Below are 15,569 nucleotides of genomic sequence, written 5' to 3' on the forward strand. Positions count from 1 at the left end.
GGCCTTTTCCACCCTGGCTTTGAAAAATGCCAAAGTTGGGGCATCCACAACCTCTCTGGGCAACCTGTTTCAGTATCTCACAGTAAACCTAAATTTCCTCTCTTTTAATTTGTGCCCCTTACTCCTTGTCCTCTCACTACAGTTCCTGATGAAAAGTCCCTCTCTGGCTTCCGTGCAGGTCCATTCAGATACTGGAAGGTTGTTATGAGGTCTACACACATCTTTCTCCAAGCTGAACAACCCAAACCTTCACATCCTGTCATCATGATCCTCCTCTGATCTTACCAACTCCTCGATCCTCGTCTGGGCTTGCTCCAACATTTCCATGCCTTTCTTATTTTGGGGTTACCAGAACTGTAAGTGGTACTCCAAGTGAAGTCTCACAAGAGCAAAGTACAGGGGGAGAATCTGCACCTTTGACCTGCTGGCCACCCTCCTTCAGTTGTCTTCAGTTTAGTTGCTTTGTAGGTTACTTTCCTGCCACTTAAATCGTAGTGCCATCTTAAGCTTTCTATGTGTTCTCTAGGTATACTTCTGTATGAAACATTGAAGCAGAAGCACTGAACAGATAAGAGAACATAATTTGTGCATTAGTACCTTTTTTAACCTGTTTTTAGGTTTACATTTCGGTGTCACTTTTTGTCTTGCTAGAAGTTAGCGCATAAACAGTTGCAATGCAAATCTTTATTCTTTTCTCTCTCTCTTTTTTTTTTTTTTTTAATTGAATTCTCATTCCTGTGGTTTTCTTTGAAGCAGCACTCATAAATATTCTTTAATAGATGAAAATATCCTTGAAGAGGAAATGTATTTCTAAAGTGTTGTAAATGTCAAAGCAAGGATGGAGGTAAAAATTACCTCTGAAGTTAATATTTCTATCAGAAAATTTCCCAAAGGGAAAGAAGTTTGCAGAAAGCACTGATAATGCATAAATACCTATGCTGATTCAAGGAATGATCTTTGAGGTCTGATGCATATTAAGGTTTCTGGAAGGTCATATTTGTTTTATGGTACTTTGTTTCTGCTTGTACTAATACATTCCTGGATGAGTATGAAGAAACTGAAACTCTGTTTCCCTGTGAGCTTCCCTTTCCAGTCTTGGTTTAGATCTCCAATCAGTACATGAACAGGGGTTTTGATAGTTTTCTGTCCTAATGCAACTTATATCCAGAAGGCACACCCTTTTGCTGCCTCCATCCATATGCTGAAGGGGTCTACATGGATATTGTACATAGATTTAGGAATACACAGGGAGGATTAATTGTGCCCATGCTCTTAAGCACATGGCATTGTTTTACTCTACTGATCATGTGTGTTCTTCAGTTTTTTATACAACTGATCAAAGCAGATTATCAAATTGCTAAGAAATTTTTGGCCTCTACCAAAAAAAACCTCTATGCCTACATCAAAGAGCAATAGAATGCAACAGGATACATGTTATCTGTGAACAAAATGTTCTGAAAAGGCACAGAGTATTTCTTGTGGAGGGACAGTAAAATGCTTACATGGTGAGAACTGAAAAATCAAGATTCAGTATGCTGGAGAGCGTTCAGAGAAACTGAGGGAAGTCTGCAATGCTGAAGAAGTGCTGGAGTAGGAGATTAAATTGGTGATAAGTGGACAGATGGTGACTAGATAGGATTAATCAAATTGCCAGTAAATTTCAGTAACTCAGTAAATTTCTGTTGTGATATCCTACAGAGTTAGAAAGTAATATCAAATACAGAATAAAAATGCAATGTGAAAAAAAAAACATATGGAAATTGTAGAGGGGATTTTTATATCAGAATGAAGTACTTTGATGTTTCTCAAGAACCTGTTGATACTGGGTTTTACTTACAGTGACCAAAAAAAGAATGCTTTGGTAGGTTGTCAACTTGCAGGTTTTTCATATCATGTCGCAGCTCTGGGTAACAGTAACATCAAGGACAGGTAGCAAGTCCCTGTGGCTCTACCAAATCGGAATTTTCCCTTCATCTGTTAAATATTTTATTCTAATATTTTTTTCTGAGTTTAATACTCAAAATGTCTCTTGGGACATAATTTCATTTTCTGGCTTTATATACTTACCCTAAATGTGAGAATATTTGCACTATGAGAGACACAAACATAAAAGAACAGGGCTGAATACTGAAGGCATCTGTTGTTCTCAGTAGGAATAGGATCCTGAGGGAATAGATGATCTTGCTGAGCTAATATAAATTGTGAACTATGACACATGCATTAAAAAAAAAGAAACCTCAAATAGGATTATAACTTAGAATGCTTCGGAAAAAAAGTGTTGAATTTACAATATTAAGCTAAGTATTGAATGAATATTTATCTCTCTTCTTCTCTTTCGATAAGCTGTATTTTTTAACATTGTGTTCTGAGACTTAGAAGTCTGGGTCCATTGTGTCTCCAGTTGCCACCTTCTGGCTACTCTATACTTTTATCTCAGACTGAAATGTAATTTCACCAAGCTTACACATCAGCATTCTTGCTTAGTTTTCAAGTTCTCAGTTTTGGAATTACACATAAGATTTGTTAAACTACATGCTGAAATAAAATTATATTTATTGCAGGTTAGAAAAATGAATTTCAAGTAGGAAAAGCATGAGTGTCCTTCCTTCTCCACAGGATGGACTGAATAAGATAAAACACAATAAGAATTAATATAAGTGTTTCTTTCAAAGCAAGCCTCTCTTTCTTTTCTTGTTTGATATTCTTATTCTTCTTTGCACCCAATTTTTAAATGCTACAATTAGTCTAGGTTTAAATGAGCACTTCTGTGTCTTTATGGCTGTCTCCTAAGGCCTGAAATTTCATTTCTGGGTTGGTCACAGTTTGTAAGTCCTGCTGAGTTTTTTGTTGTTTGGTTCTCCCCACCTCCAGCTTTGATATCTGGAAAGGTAAATTAAAACTTCTCAGTAATTTTTGTGTATCTATTTTTTATACAACTCCAATGAATGATGTTTTCCCCAAGCTTCAGATCTGTTTTTTTGAAGCTGGCATAATCACTTACATAACATGCTTGGGAAGTAATTCTGGGGCCATGTAACAGGAAACACTACCTGTTCTCTTACAGAGTCATTTGTTTTCCTAATGTGCAATTTTATCTAAGTTAAAACCCTCTTGAAAAGGATGCGAGGGGGAAGAAAAGCTGATGCAGTTGTTTCACATAGCAAAATACAGGCCTATAGCATTGATAAAGTACTATTTTTGTTTGCTGCAGATCTAGGTGCTTTCACTCCTGGCCACGGACTTTGAACCAAAACCTGAATGGGGAGAAGTGCAGAGAAGGATGGTCTCCTCCTGTCTCCCTTCCACTACAGCTCTAGGGCTGAACTTGGAAGTAGTGATGGGAAGGGTTGGGAGAGGGAGAGGCAGGAGGTGCTTTACCGAAATTCATCAGCAAGGATGGCATTAGTAGCAAATTGGTTTGAACAGGCCACACAAATTGTTTGGGTTAAGAGGTCCAAGTATTCTTAGTCACAAATGAGAGTGGATATCTCAGAATGTCCTTTCTAGCTCTCTGTTTCCAATTTAACTTTTCTGGATTCAGATGGCAGGATTTCTATCTATGCATCTCACTCCTTCAGTTTCTGCTTGTATGTACAAATGGTTGTGAAGCTGATGATCTAATAAATATTTGGATCCTGGAGGAAATAATCCTCTCTAGTTACAGCATAGACAGAAGTGGTCTTTTATTTGTTTCTGTTAGGCTGGGGATTTTGTTTGTTTTATTTCTCCAGAAGCTTCTGCATGAGACATCAGCAACTATCTTGTTTCTGTGTCTCAGAGCCAGTGGCCATTGCCAGAAGTGGTTTGTGGTTGTGAGTCAAGATTACAACTGCAAACAAACAGAACATCAGATCTACAGCTCAGTTTGAGCTGATGGTCTTTTTAACAGCACAATAAAGACTAACAGTTGATAACCAGAAGTGGAATTGTGTTGTGATGGTAGTTAAAACCTTTGCCAGAGAAAATGGACATTTCTGAAGCTCTGCTAAGTTCCAGCCATGATTTTCTTATTGGCACTTCTGTTTTTCAGTGTAACCATGAATCTCTGCCACTTTGTCCTCAAATTTAGAAACTTTACACATCCTGTTTCCTGGTTAGTAGGATTTCACTACAGTCTAATATTACTGTGTGTTCTCCTACAAGTAAAGAAGAAAAAAATCCAAACCACAAAACTCCCCAGAAACTTGTCAAGTGCTTTTTTATTTTATAACTCACTTCTTTATACAGCTCTACTAAAACAACTTATTTTTTATTACTATTTCTTTTTGCATATCACTCTACCATTAAACTCTACCATTAAACTTGCCCATTGAGTTACCAAAAAGAAACAAGCAAAAAGCAGAAAATAATTTTTGGTGTCCTCTTCAAAATAATGGGGAAGCCAATTCTTTTAATGCATCTTGTTATTACAGTTTTAAAATATGGGAAGCGATTTAAACCCCAAAATAGATGGAAAAATCTGTCTATTGCATGTGTATGCATAAATACAGAATATATACCTTTTACTTTTTCAGGTTTAATGGGCCATTCAAATTGCAGGAATGACAGTCAAAATTTGTCTTGACAAGGAGTCTGAGCCAAGAAAGTTTTGGAAAGACAAAATTTTATAGGATGACTTTAGTTTGGTCTCTGAGATTTAGCAAATTATTTTTTTTTTCTCCCAATTGCAGGAGACATCCACTGCAGTTTAATTGAAATTTAAAGCATTATCCTGATATGCAGTTTCTGATAGTCAGGACATAAGTATATTTCTGGGCAAATTATTTCAAGGTTGTTTTTCTACCAGCCTCACTCATGCAGTCTCAGCCGTTTTAAAAATCATCTTTTTTCCAATAAGGATTATTCCTGCAGTCCTGGGTTTTCTTAGGAGTCTTCATTTTCAGAATTAGAATTCTCACATTCTACACATGTTTACAAGAAGTCATAATGATGCTTGACTTTGACCTTCCTCTCTAGCTTTAAGTACAGATTAGAGCAAGTTTTTTGTATATAAAAGAAAATAAAATTGCTAGAAAAACACCAGAGTTCAATGCTGCTTTCTAAAGGGTCCTTATATTTTTGCTGGAAAAAATGTCTTGGAATTAATGATTTGATTGCATACGCTTTTGTTTTCTGTAACATTTTTGTTACAGCTTTTATAATCTCTTTTTAAAGACTTAATATCTGAATTTTCACCACCAAAATCTTTCTGCCATTTAAAATAATACCCTTCAAACCCAAAGGAAGGGGCAGGAGGAATTTTTGCACTTGGTTTAAGCTGACAAAAGAAGATCATTAAAATTTGATCACCTTCTTTTTAAATAAAGCACTGCTGGAAAAGGAAAAGCAACTGCTACTGGCAGACCAGATTTTTTTTTTTTTTTTTTTTTTAATTTTTGGTATTGGATGGTAATAACTATGCACTAGATTACCTAGTAAAGGACCTTGGAAAGATAGGGGTTTTTTAACTTCTCTTTGGAGAAGCAAATGAGGTCTGGACATGTCTACAGAAGTAAATTAGTTCTGTGTTGCAACGGATAGGAGTGGTTCAGAAAGTTCACATTCTGGAAAAAAGCAGGACAGGAGGCAGAAGAAGGGCCCAGCCCAACAGTTCAGCTTTGAGAACTAAGGACTGATTGAAAAACTCTTTTCCCCCATTCATATACCTTAGATACTTCAATCATAGCAACGTCTTGCATGGCTTAAAGTGAAAATTGATTTACTTCTTGTCTATGGGCGAGTACGTGCTTTTTGGTGACCTGTGTGAACTGCAAGTTCACAATGGGCGCAGTTCTGGGAAATTGTTCTCACACTGCTGAGCAAGTTCAGAAGTTGGCATTGCTCCTAAATGATGACCATGAGACCAACTTCTGATGAAATGTCACAGGCAGGAAAGCAAACTGCAAACAGATTTTCATAGTAAAAGAAAATTTTATTTATGAAATCTTGCTATGGACAAGAGAGGGAACATGCTTAACCTGATCTATATGGTTACAAAGCCATGAATTTATTTTTACCTTATTTAAAGTGTTAATAGTGTAAATAGAATTTTAAAAAATATTCTAATCTGTAATATCAACACCTCATATGGGTATGAGATATCATAGTGTGATAACTCAATGACTAGAGACTTAAACAAAAAATCTGGCTTGCATATCATCCTCCCCTAGATAGTATTGTAATATTTCCTCAGACTGTAGGATGTTTTGAAATAAGATGTCCTTGTATTGGTACTATTCTACTTTTATAGATCACTCATAAGGCAGTCACACAAACCACTCATGGCTTTTTGCCCCGGTGCTTTTTTTCTCGAAAGACGGAATCTTCCAAAGTAGCCAAAGCAATATCTACTTAAATAGTGAGGAAATCCTATGGTTGGTTTCAGATAAATGTTTTACCTTCAAGAAAAAATCAACATGTTAAAACCCATGCCTATTACTCATGTATTTTCATATTTTTATTTGGTTTTTTCATGGGATGGAAAACCAAAGAGGTATTAAAATGTGATCTATCTGAGTTATCTCTGAAGACATTATATGAATGAGTCTAGATAATGATAAAGTAGAAAAATGTGGGATAAAATGTGATTACTAAATCAAAAGGAACTTGAGGTTGAGAGTGGAGTTACCTAATAAAAAGGGATGAAAAACTGTATGACATACCATAGTACTTGAACAATATAGCTAAGGGCATCTTTGCAATTAAGATGCTTATACTTGACAAGTTTGCCATGTATTGGAAATTGTGAGGGATTTTTGGGTTTTTTTGTGGAGTTTTTCCCTCTCCCTTCAGTCTTGTTCTTTGGACATAAGATAACTCTAACAGCTTTTTTTTTTTTTTTTTTTTTTTTTTTTTTTTTTTTTTTTTTCTGACTGAAGAGCTTATCTCTTCCACTTTTAATACATTTCCTACAGTAAAGATAGCTGTCCTGTTCTGATGGGAAAAGTTTGATGTCATAATTTCTGTAATATAAAGCATGATTTCTACTTGGTGACTGAAGGTCTATATTGAGGCACAGACCAGCTGATATGAATTAGGAAATTTCTGCAGGGCTTAAATAGAAGTAATATTCATATCCACCATATAAGACCCTATAAAGTTTACCGTCTTTCTTCTAGTGGTACAGATGTTGTTTTCTTCTAGCAGTATTTCTTCTTCTCACAATGAGAGATATGAGCAGAGGTATTCCTCTGTATCTTTATATTCCTGAATATCAGTGTTGGTTATATATCAATGTGTGTATTATATAAAAATTATTATCCTTTGTACTGATCTGTGGAGTTTGGAGTCGTGCTCATTACCAGCCTTTTACTTATCTCCTTGTTCTAGGCTTCAGAGTTAGATATTTATTTACAGGCAATTGATGAAGTTATTTTTCACTCATCTTGACCATAAGAGATTATTATTGTCATTGACTTGTAACTTTATAGTAGCTGAGTTCATAATCACACTGCTTCACTACCTTAGGCTGTAGAGCTGAAAATTGTTTGTGTTTATGCTTAAGGCCTTTATTTGATCACATCTTAGAGTGTTTTCATTAGGAGGCTGCAATGATTTCATAATCGATTTCTACAGTTTCCTGAGGTCTCATGCACATGATCCTAACTCCCTGCCCTACCACTAAGTAAGTGTTCCCACCTGGGAGCCAAAAATTGTCTTTCACTGATGCCTTTGGGTCATATGTGAGACTGAATTCCCTGGCTGCTCCATTTTCCTGCTTTTAATCTCGAAGATTTACTTTGACTCAGCCTCTTTTCATCACTGGTCCCTAGGGACTGATAGAACGTGGTATGAAAAGAGCAGAAGAGGGAGGTTTGCCTGAAGCCACAAGTAGTTGTGGCCATGTTTGTTAGAGAAATGGCCATACAGTTGCAAAAGAATATGTGGTAGAAGGCAGGGAAACAAATGATACTAAATAGATATTGAATAAGGCCCTCAAAATCTATCCACCGTATGTAGTATGTAACTTCAAGACCCTAACACAAACTCAGATGTTTCCTATACTTGTAAAGGAAGGTCCAGCAATGCTGAATGGGTGTGATACCCTCTGATTCATATCCCTGATGACCATTTCCTGTCTGAAGCACACAGTGGTTAGCTTCTTCAGGTTTAATCTGTATCATGAAGTCCAGATGAATTTCCAGTTGCCTGGAAAGGATAATAAAATTATTTTTGGAACGGCTTTTTTTTTTTTTTTTGCCTGTAATGAAAATAAGAATGCAGAGTAGAAAAATTATTATGTAGTTTAGTGTGGTAGAGTTTTCAGTGCATATAAACCTTTCTTATTACTCATGAGCAAGGTTCAGCTCACGTTTATGAAACCAGAGACATGATCAGATCAATTCTAAGTCTATTTAAAATGGTTTTCCTCTATGTCAGAATCAAATTTTATATACATTGTGTGACAGCTCATCAGTGGGAAGAAGATCTAGGGGGTCCTTATTACAATCACAATTGTTCTGGAAAAGCCAGAGTAGAATGGTAACTAGTCATGCTCCCTAAAGAGCATTACTGAAGGATTCCACAGGAATGCTGATAAACTGTTTTTCTTCTCAATATCTGCAGGACCTTGCTAGGAGGGAAAAGACAGACCATAGACATAACAGTGTGGTAATTTAACTTGCTTTCAACATTGGTACTTCATATTTAATAATTAACAGAATCAAATTTTGGATGATGGAGAGCTGTTGCAAAAATGCTTCAACCAAGATGTAGGCTTTGGTATCTCTCTTCTTTCTCCACCCTTTCTCTAAGTAGCAGCTGCAGTATATTTACTCAAAAACATTGCAGTTCCTGCCAGATTAAGGATGCGAAAACTTAAGGATAGGTACTTTTCAGTCTTAAATTTTAGGTTAAATAGAGCATCAAGCCATAAATAGCATAAAAGGGGAAAGAAAATGCCTGAAAATTTTGGGGAAGCCCTTGACTTGGAAGAAGAAATCTAGCTTTTGACCATTTATGGGAAATCCTAGGGGCATATAAGTTGCAATAAATTGCAATAGATAATTATTGAAGCTATGAAGTCAACCTTTTTAAAACTATATATGTAGATATTTCAGGCAAGTATATAAACATGCACTGGTGTCAGTATATATATGTAGTGAAAGCAAGATTCTTCAGAACATATTTACTTACTGGCCTAAGCTGTACTAGTTATTTTGCTTAGAGAATCCTCAAGGCCAATTTGGTGCAATGCGGATTCTATTGTCTTAATCCTGCATCCCCAGTATTCTCTGGTTTGCAGCCAATTTATGGTACTTTTCTCTTTAACAGGTTAATGTAGGTTTTGGGGTCAAAACAAAACCTTTACACTATTTTTTTTTTATTTTGTATGGACACAATATGAATATGTTTTAGTTATATCAAATCTCAAAGATTTATGGAACTTATAGACTATTACAGCTATGTTTTCTCTACCAGGAACATGATTCCTTCTGTTGTTGTCTGTTCAGATTTCTCTTCCCTTAAGTATAGATATAAACATGTGCAGAGTTTGATACAATTAAATGAGTTAGAAGAACTTTTCTCTTTTCTTTTGGAGGCAACACCCAACTTCCTTGTAAATGGAACTAAGAGTCCAAAGCCACAAAAAAAAAACAAAACACAAAACAAAAACAAACCAAAACAAAACCCCCCAAAAAACCAAACCAACCCCAAACCAAAAAAAAACACAAACAAAAACAAACAAACAAACAAACAAAACAACCCACTTCATATACTTGATATTAGTACACCTCAATCATTTTTTATTTTGAGAATACTCATAAATAATATATTTGTAAGTTGAAAATTTGAAAGGTATGGCCATACATACAAAACAGGATCTGTATTATAAGGAAGGTAATATTTTAGGTGTCGGCGTAACATTTATTGATAACGCTACCCATGCAGCTTTGCATAGAGGTATTCAATATATATTGAACATTAGAAGTTAATAGTCTGGCTTCTGCAGTGGGCAATTTACAATGCATGCACAGAAGTTAATGTGCAACATGAAAACTGCATTGTGCCATTTTATCTTTCAGCAGGTACGTCCAGTCCTGTTTATTCTCCAGCACAAACTATGGGCTGGCTGTAGGAGGTCAGGCTGGGAAGTTGCTCATGTTTGACACTGCAGCATTCAGGAGTGATAAATATTTAATTAGGCAAGTGTGGACCGTGGGGGAGGTTGAGGCAGCTCTAGATCTGGTTGACTGTCTGCAGTATCATCTTGGAGTGTTGTGTGAAAATGAATCCTTGGGGTAAGCTTCAAGGACACTGAGTAGGTAAAAAAAGGCATTCTGAGAGCAGCTAGCTCAGGGAAGGTAGGAATACTAGAGATAAATGTTTTAAGTATTTCTGTTACACTGGTCAAAGATGCTGCTGAGCTAAGCCAACATGTTTTATTAGTTTACATAAATATATTAGAAAATTCAGTTTAAACCTATAGAGTCTGGGAGTATAACAGCAATGAAAGTAATTTATTTTACGCAGGTATTAGCTATCAGAATAGAGCACATGTATAATTTGTTGATATTATGCAAACAGTGTGAGGTAGCATTCATTTCTCTGTAGTCCTATTTTAAACACAGCAACAGAGTTGTTTGAAGATATTATTCTTAGCAAGCTTTCAGGAGAAATTATAGGAGAAAAGCAGGAAGAGTGTATTAATTTTCAGTAGCATAGGCCAGGATAAAGGTTTCTTACTATTTTGTGTTCCACAAATTTAAAACATTGCATGCAGTTTGGCTATGTGACAGTTGGGCTAATAGGAAGATTTTATTCTGCTATGATGAGTATAAAAAAATTAAAGAAGGTAAATAGGTCTGTATTCATAACCAGGGACATTGGCAGTCCCCTCATTCTCTGTCCTGGGCTTTGTGGAAGTTATTGTTTCTACATGACAGAATGAGATCAGAGCCACATCCCATGTAGACATCCATTTTAATATGGAATGCATGGAGCAAGGAATGGTTTCGTGTTCCTTGTTGTCACTATAACATTCAGGACAGACTACAAAGAACAATAACCATTTTAATCTAAGTAAATTTAGTTAGCATGTTACTGCCAATTAGTTAGGAAGGAACATGTGCCTGCATCTCTGCTTCCCCAGCTCATCTTCTATAATATAACCATCTCTGGTCTGTGTTAATATCCAAGACTAAATTTGGGCAAATGACGTGCCAGAGAATTTTTGTTGCCATTCACTGGCTGTGGCTAAAAGTGGTAGCTGATATTTTCATGGACATCATGAATAATTTGGAATTATTCATGTCACTTCTGCGGTTTCCAATGACTTCTGTGATGAATGGCTCTCATTCTGCTGCATCCACTTGAATAATGATGGCGAACTTGGGACACCTCAGTGCACAATACTGTCAAGTCAAGAAGTATAAATGCACAGAAGAGCTATTAAAATAAATACAATAGGGATAAGGACTGTGATTTAACAGGAACCTTTACTTTTACGTCAGGCAAGGAGCAACTGAAAAGAGATCTGATGATGGTCATCTACTTGAGGCAGCTGTTTATTATGCTCTATCGTAAACATCTTGCTGTTACCTTGTGCTCACCCATCTGTTTTTTCTGCCCATCTGCTAACGCTTGCCATGTGCTTAATTGTAAATATCACTGTTGTTTGAAATAAAAAGGTTAAAAATCCTTTGATTTTAAAAAAACAGTTATTGAATTCAGTATTTGTATTTAAAAAAAAAAAAAAAGCTCTTACAGGCCTCTGGAGTTAATATTGAGGAAACTACAGGTTTTCTGTGCTCCTGGATAACTTCCTGTGGTTACCCATTCTGATGAGGTTGAAGCATTTAATTGAGCTGATTTTTGTTGTAAGATTTCAATTTGCTTTTAGTCAATAGCAAGGGCTAGTTCAGGAGGAAATTCTGTTTTTTGAAGTAAGAGGATTGTGTGCAAATGAAAGAGGTTTACAAGGCAAATTGCCTGCAGGAAGCCAATCAGCTTGTGTTCTGTATATGTCACTTCAGCTTCTGCTGGAGTTTTTTATTCCCAGATTAGCAAATTTATATTTGGCATGCACTGTCATCCTATGGGTTTCTTCTCATCAAATATTTGTGATGGCTTTTTTTCTTTCTCTCCCTAAACTATTATATGTGCTTTTGTTATTTGAGTCTTTGCCCTTGTTACTTATTATGACAACCGACACATTTAATTTCTTTTTGAATGTTTCAAGAGGTATTTTTTCTATTTTTTTATTAAGTAAAATCTGTATTTAGTAACTTCTCTCTCAAAACATAACTTTAGTGCAAGCTAATTCAGCAATATTCACCATTTTATGGCAGTCTATTGCAGTGGTCAGTTCTGAGACATGCAATGCTTTTGGGGTTTGTATTTTTTTCTTTTTTGAAAGAAGAGTCATCCACATTGTCCCAGTAAACTAAGCAATCATTGGTTTTATTTACTTACTTTAAAATGTGTTTTCATGTTGCTGTTAATGTACTTCTCTTTTGGTTTTGTTTGGGTTTTTTTTTTTTTAATAGTGAAATACTATTCCTACACAGGAACAAGTTACACAATACTGATACATACCTGCCAATAATGACCAGCTCTGAACTACAATATTGGTACAGTTTTTTTTCTTTTGTATTGTTAGACTAAAGCTATATCCTCCTCTAAGGATGGTTAGGTTGCACTTCAGTTGACAGCTGGGCCTGGGGCATAGACCTGTGATGCTGAGACCCAAACTGAAGTTATAAAAATGCATGTGGAATTTCATCTTTGGACCAGATAGAATTCAATTTCATACATTTTTGGTTTTGCACTGCTTTCTCACCATGGTGACAAAGATTTTTAAGATTTGTCTTGTAGCTTTGTGTAGAAAACCTCATAGGAAGAAAATATTTTATTATAATCAATTAATTTGTCCTGACTGCGCTATAGTATGCTTTCTACATTCAGGGAAATGTTTCCATTTTGCTTTTAAACTTGACTGCACCTGTTGACAGTCTTTTACAAAAACTGCATGTGTTTCCTCTCTAGTGATTTCATTCTTGCCAAGCACTTTGAAACAAAGTTATTTTGTATTTTATGGTATTCTAGGAGCCCACAAGCTGAACTTGGTGAAACGATTTGAAAATCCACTTTACAAAGAGCTTTTACCTTTTTCTTCCGTTTGTTTTTCCTGATGTTTGAAAAGAACTTTTGTTATGTATGCATGTGTTTCATTCCTCCTCCATTGTACTTAGATAGTGGTTTTTATAAGTATCTGGTTCCAAAGTCAGAATTCCTAGGAACTGATGCAGACCCTTCTGACATTAAGAGGATCTTTTTTCAGTGGGTTTTAGTTCAGCTCTATGGATTATGAATAATTAGAGATGGACCTAACTTGTAGATATAAAAAGTATTTTTATACCTTAATGCAAATGAAGATCTTAGTGTGTCCCATCAATTAAGAAAAAATAAAAAAAAGTATATTACCAATGTATAAAAGTTGATATTGTCCAACTGTCCTTCATATTGTTTTACTATATTCTTCAAAAGTACCATGGTGGTTCTATTACAGTTTTCTATTCTAACTTTCCCGCCTCCTTTTCCCTGATCTGGTCTCTTGATTCAGGGAAAAAAAACCGCACCAACCTTAGTCTTAGTCAGTCTTTTCTGCTGACCAGAGAAATATTGGGATATCGATTTAGATCCAATGCTATCAAAATACTGCACTGATTGTCAAAAAAATATCTTGGCGAAACTAGTCAAAAATTTTTCATGAACTCTTCCTTAAGTAGCAATTACTGTTATTAGTGTGTTGAAATTTAAAGGCTTAGGAAACAGTGTCAGAACTGGTACAGCTTTATTTGAGGGATTTTTTTGGGTGGAGGAACAGCAATACATGGTGTTGTTGGTTCATGCTTATGGCTTTAGAAAACCAGTATTCCAGTTGTATAGGCTTCAGTTATTTTCAGCTCCTTATTTTGAAGTAACACTGCTAGGGGAAATTTTATAAAGCAGCTGGATATGTCAAAGGATTAAAAAGGTCAAGGACTCCAGCTCAGAACCATTTGCACCGTTTGCCTCTTCAGTCCACTTCTGAAGAAGAGGTACAGACTTAGGGTTTCAGTATCTCTTCACCTCTACCAGCTATTTAAGGAGTTTTCCTTTCAGAGGCCAGAAGAGTTCAGAAATTTATAAGGTGCTCTGGCATCTCCAACACCCCAAAATTTGATGGGTTTTGTTGGGGGAATATTGGGTTGTTTTTTATTGTTATTGTTGTTGTTGTTTTGGGTTTTTGTTTGTTTGTTTGATTGATTGATTGTTGGTTGGTTGGTTTTTGTGGGAGGTTTTTGGGTTTGGAGGGGACTTTTGAGGGGGTTTTCTTTGGTCAAACTGTATTGTGTCTTTTCAGAAAAAAACTGTGCCAAGAAATTAGTTCCTACTTAAGATGAGTGGCTGTAGGAAGTAATGCAAACATGAAATACTGGAATTTGCCCATATCCTTCTCAGCCTAATCCCTGTGTTGGAGTAACCTGGGGGCTTCTGTGAGCTATTTCATTTTGGTTCTTTCCATTATCTGTGTAGCTTCACTGGAAGCATAAGACAGCATGCTTGTGCTTCAGATAGCAGACACAGAAACTGTGTCATCTATCTGGAACTTTGATAATGCTTTGATGTATTGTGTCTATAATGTATTTATCTTTGCTTACTGCATAATATGGACAATAGCTTGAAGATGTGCATTTGTGTTTATTGTAATTTTTAAAGGCATTCAGCAAAATGTTTTATGGTCAATGCTGACATTAAAATTAGATCAGTTTGTGATTTTCTTCTGTTAAGCTTTTCCTTAATGGGTTGTCTTTTTTTTTTTTTTTTAACTGTATTAGACATTACGTATTGCATCACCCTCTAATGCAATAGAGCTGTTCTCCATGAGGAAAGTACTCCAAGGGAAATGAAAACATATTCTTTGAGTTTTGTGGTTGTGGATATAGTCTACAGTAGGTAATTTTTATTAATAAGAAACACTTCTCAGCAAGTTGGAAAACAATGAATTCATAAGGGAACTGTAAGGAGCACAGGTAGCTTCCTAACGAGCCTTTCTTGGAGACATTCTAACCACACAGTGCTACCTGTGCCAGAGCCCATTTCCCAGCCGCCGCAGGTCAGGGAGCTGGGAAGCAGGGGCAGCTCTCCGCACAGAGGCACCTACCAGCAGGTTTCTGCTTCCTTCTTCTGCCGTACAGGTGTGCAGGGCCCTGGCGTTTCCATCACCTTCGGGGAGGCTACGGGGCCCGAGGCCGAAGTGCAGGGTGCAGGTGGAGGGGAGCCCCGCAGCTCTCACCTCGATTAACACTCCCGCAGCTGGGGCTGGGGCAGGGGCAGGGGCAGGGGCAGGGCCGGCGGGGCTCTGCTGTCGGCCGGGGCTCTGCTGTCGGCCGGGTTCGCCTCCAGCACCACGGGAACAGCAAAGCCGTGCCCCGGCCGGCTCCCACCCGCCCGGGCTGTGCCCGCGGGAGGAGCGCAGCGCGGAGCGGCTCCCGGGGGCGGTGCTGTGCTCCGGCGTGGGGCGGGCACCGGCCCCGGCACCGCCCGCCGGGCTGCGCGCCCGCGGAGCCGCCCGCGGCCAGCGCCTGCCGCGGGTCCGGCCGCGC

The 15,569-nt window shown here is 37.2% G+C and overlaps 1 protein-coding gene across 3 annotated transcripts in view; it reads left to right on the forward strand.

Moving 5' to 3' along the window:
* KCNIP4 (potassium voltage-gated channel interacting protein 4) overlaps positions 1 to 15,569 on the forward strand; it is a 392,050-nt gene that overhangs the window by 86,248 nt on the left and 290,233 nt on the right. The window lies entirely within an intron of this gene.

Source organism: Sylvia atricapilla, chromosome 4 (assembly GCF_009819655.1).
Source record: "Sylvia atricapilla isolate bSylAtr1 chromosome 4, bSylAtr1.pri, whole genome shotgun sequence".
Taxonomy (NCBI): domain Eukaryota; kingdom Metazoa; phylum Chordata; class Aves; order Passeriformes; family Sylviidae; genus Sylvia; species Sylvia atricapilla.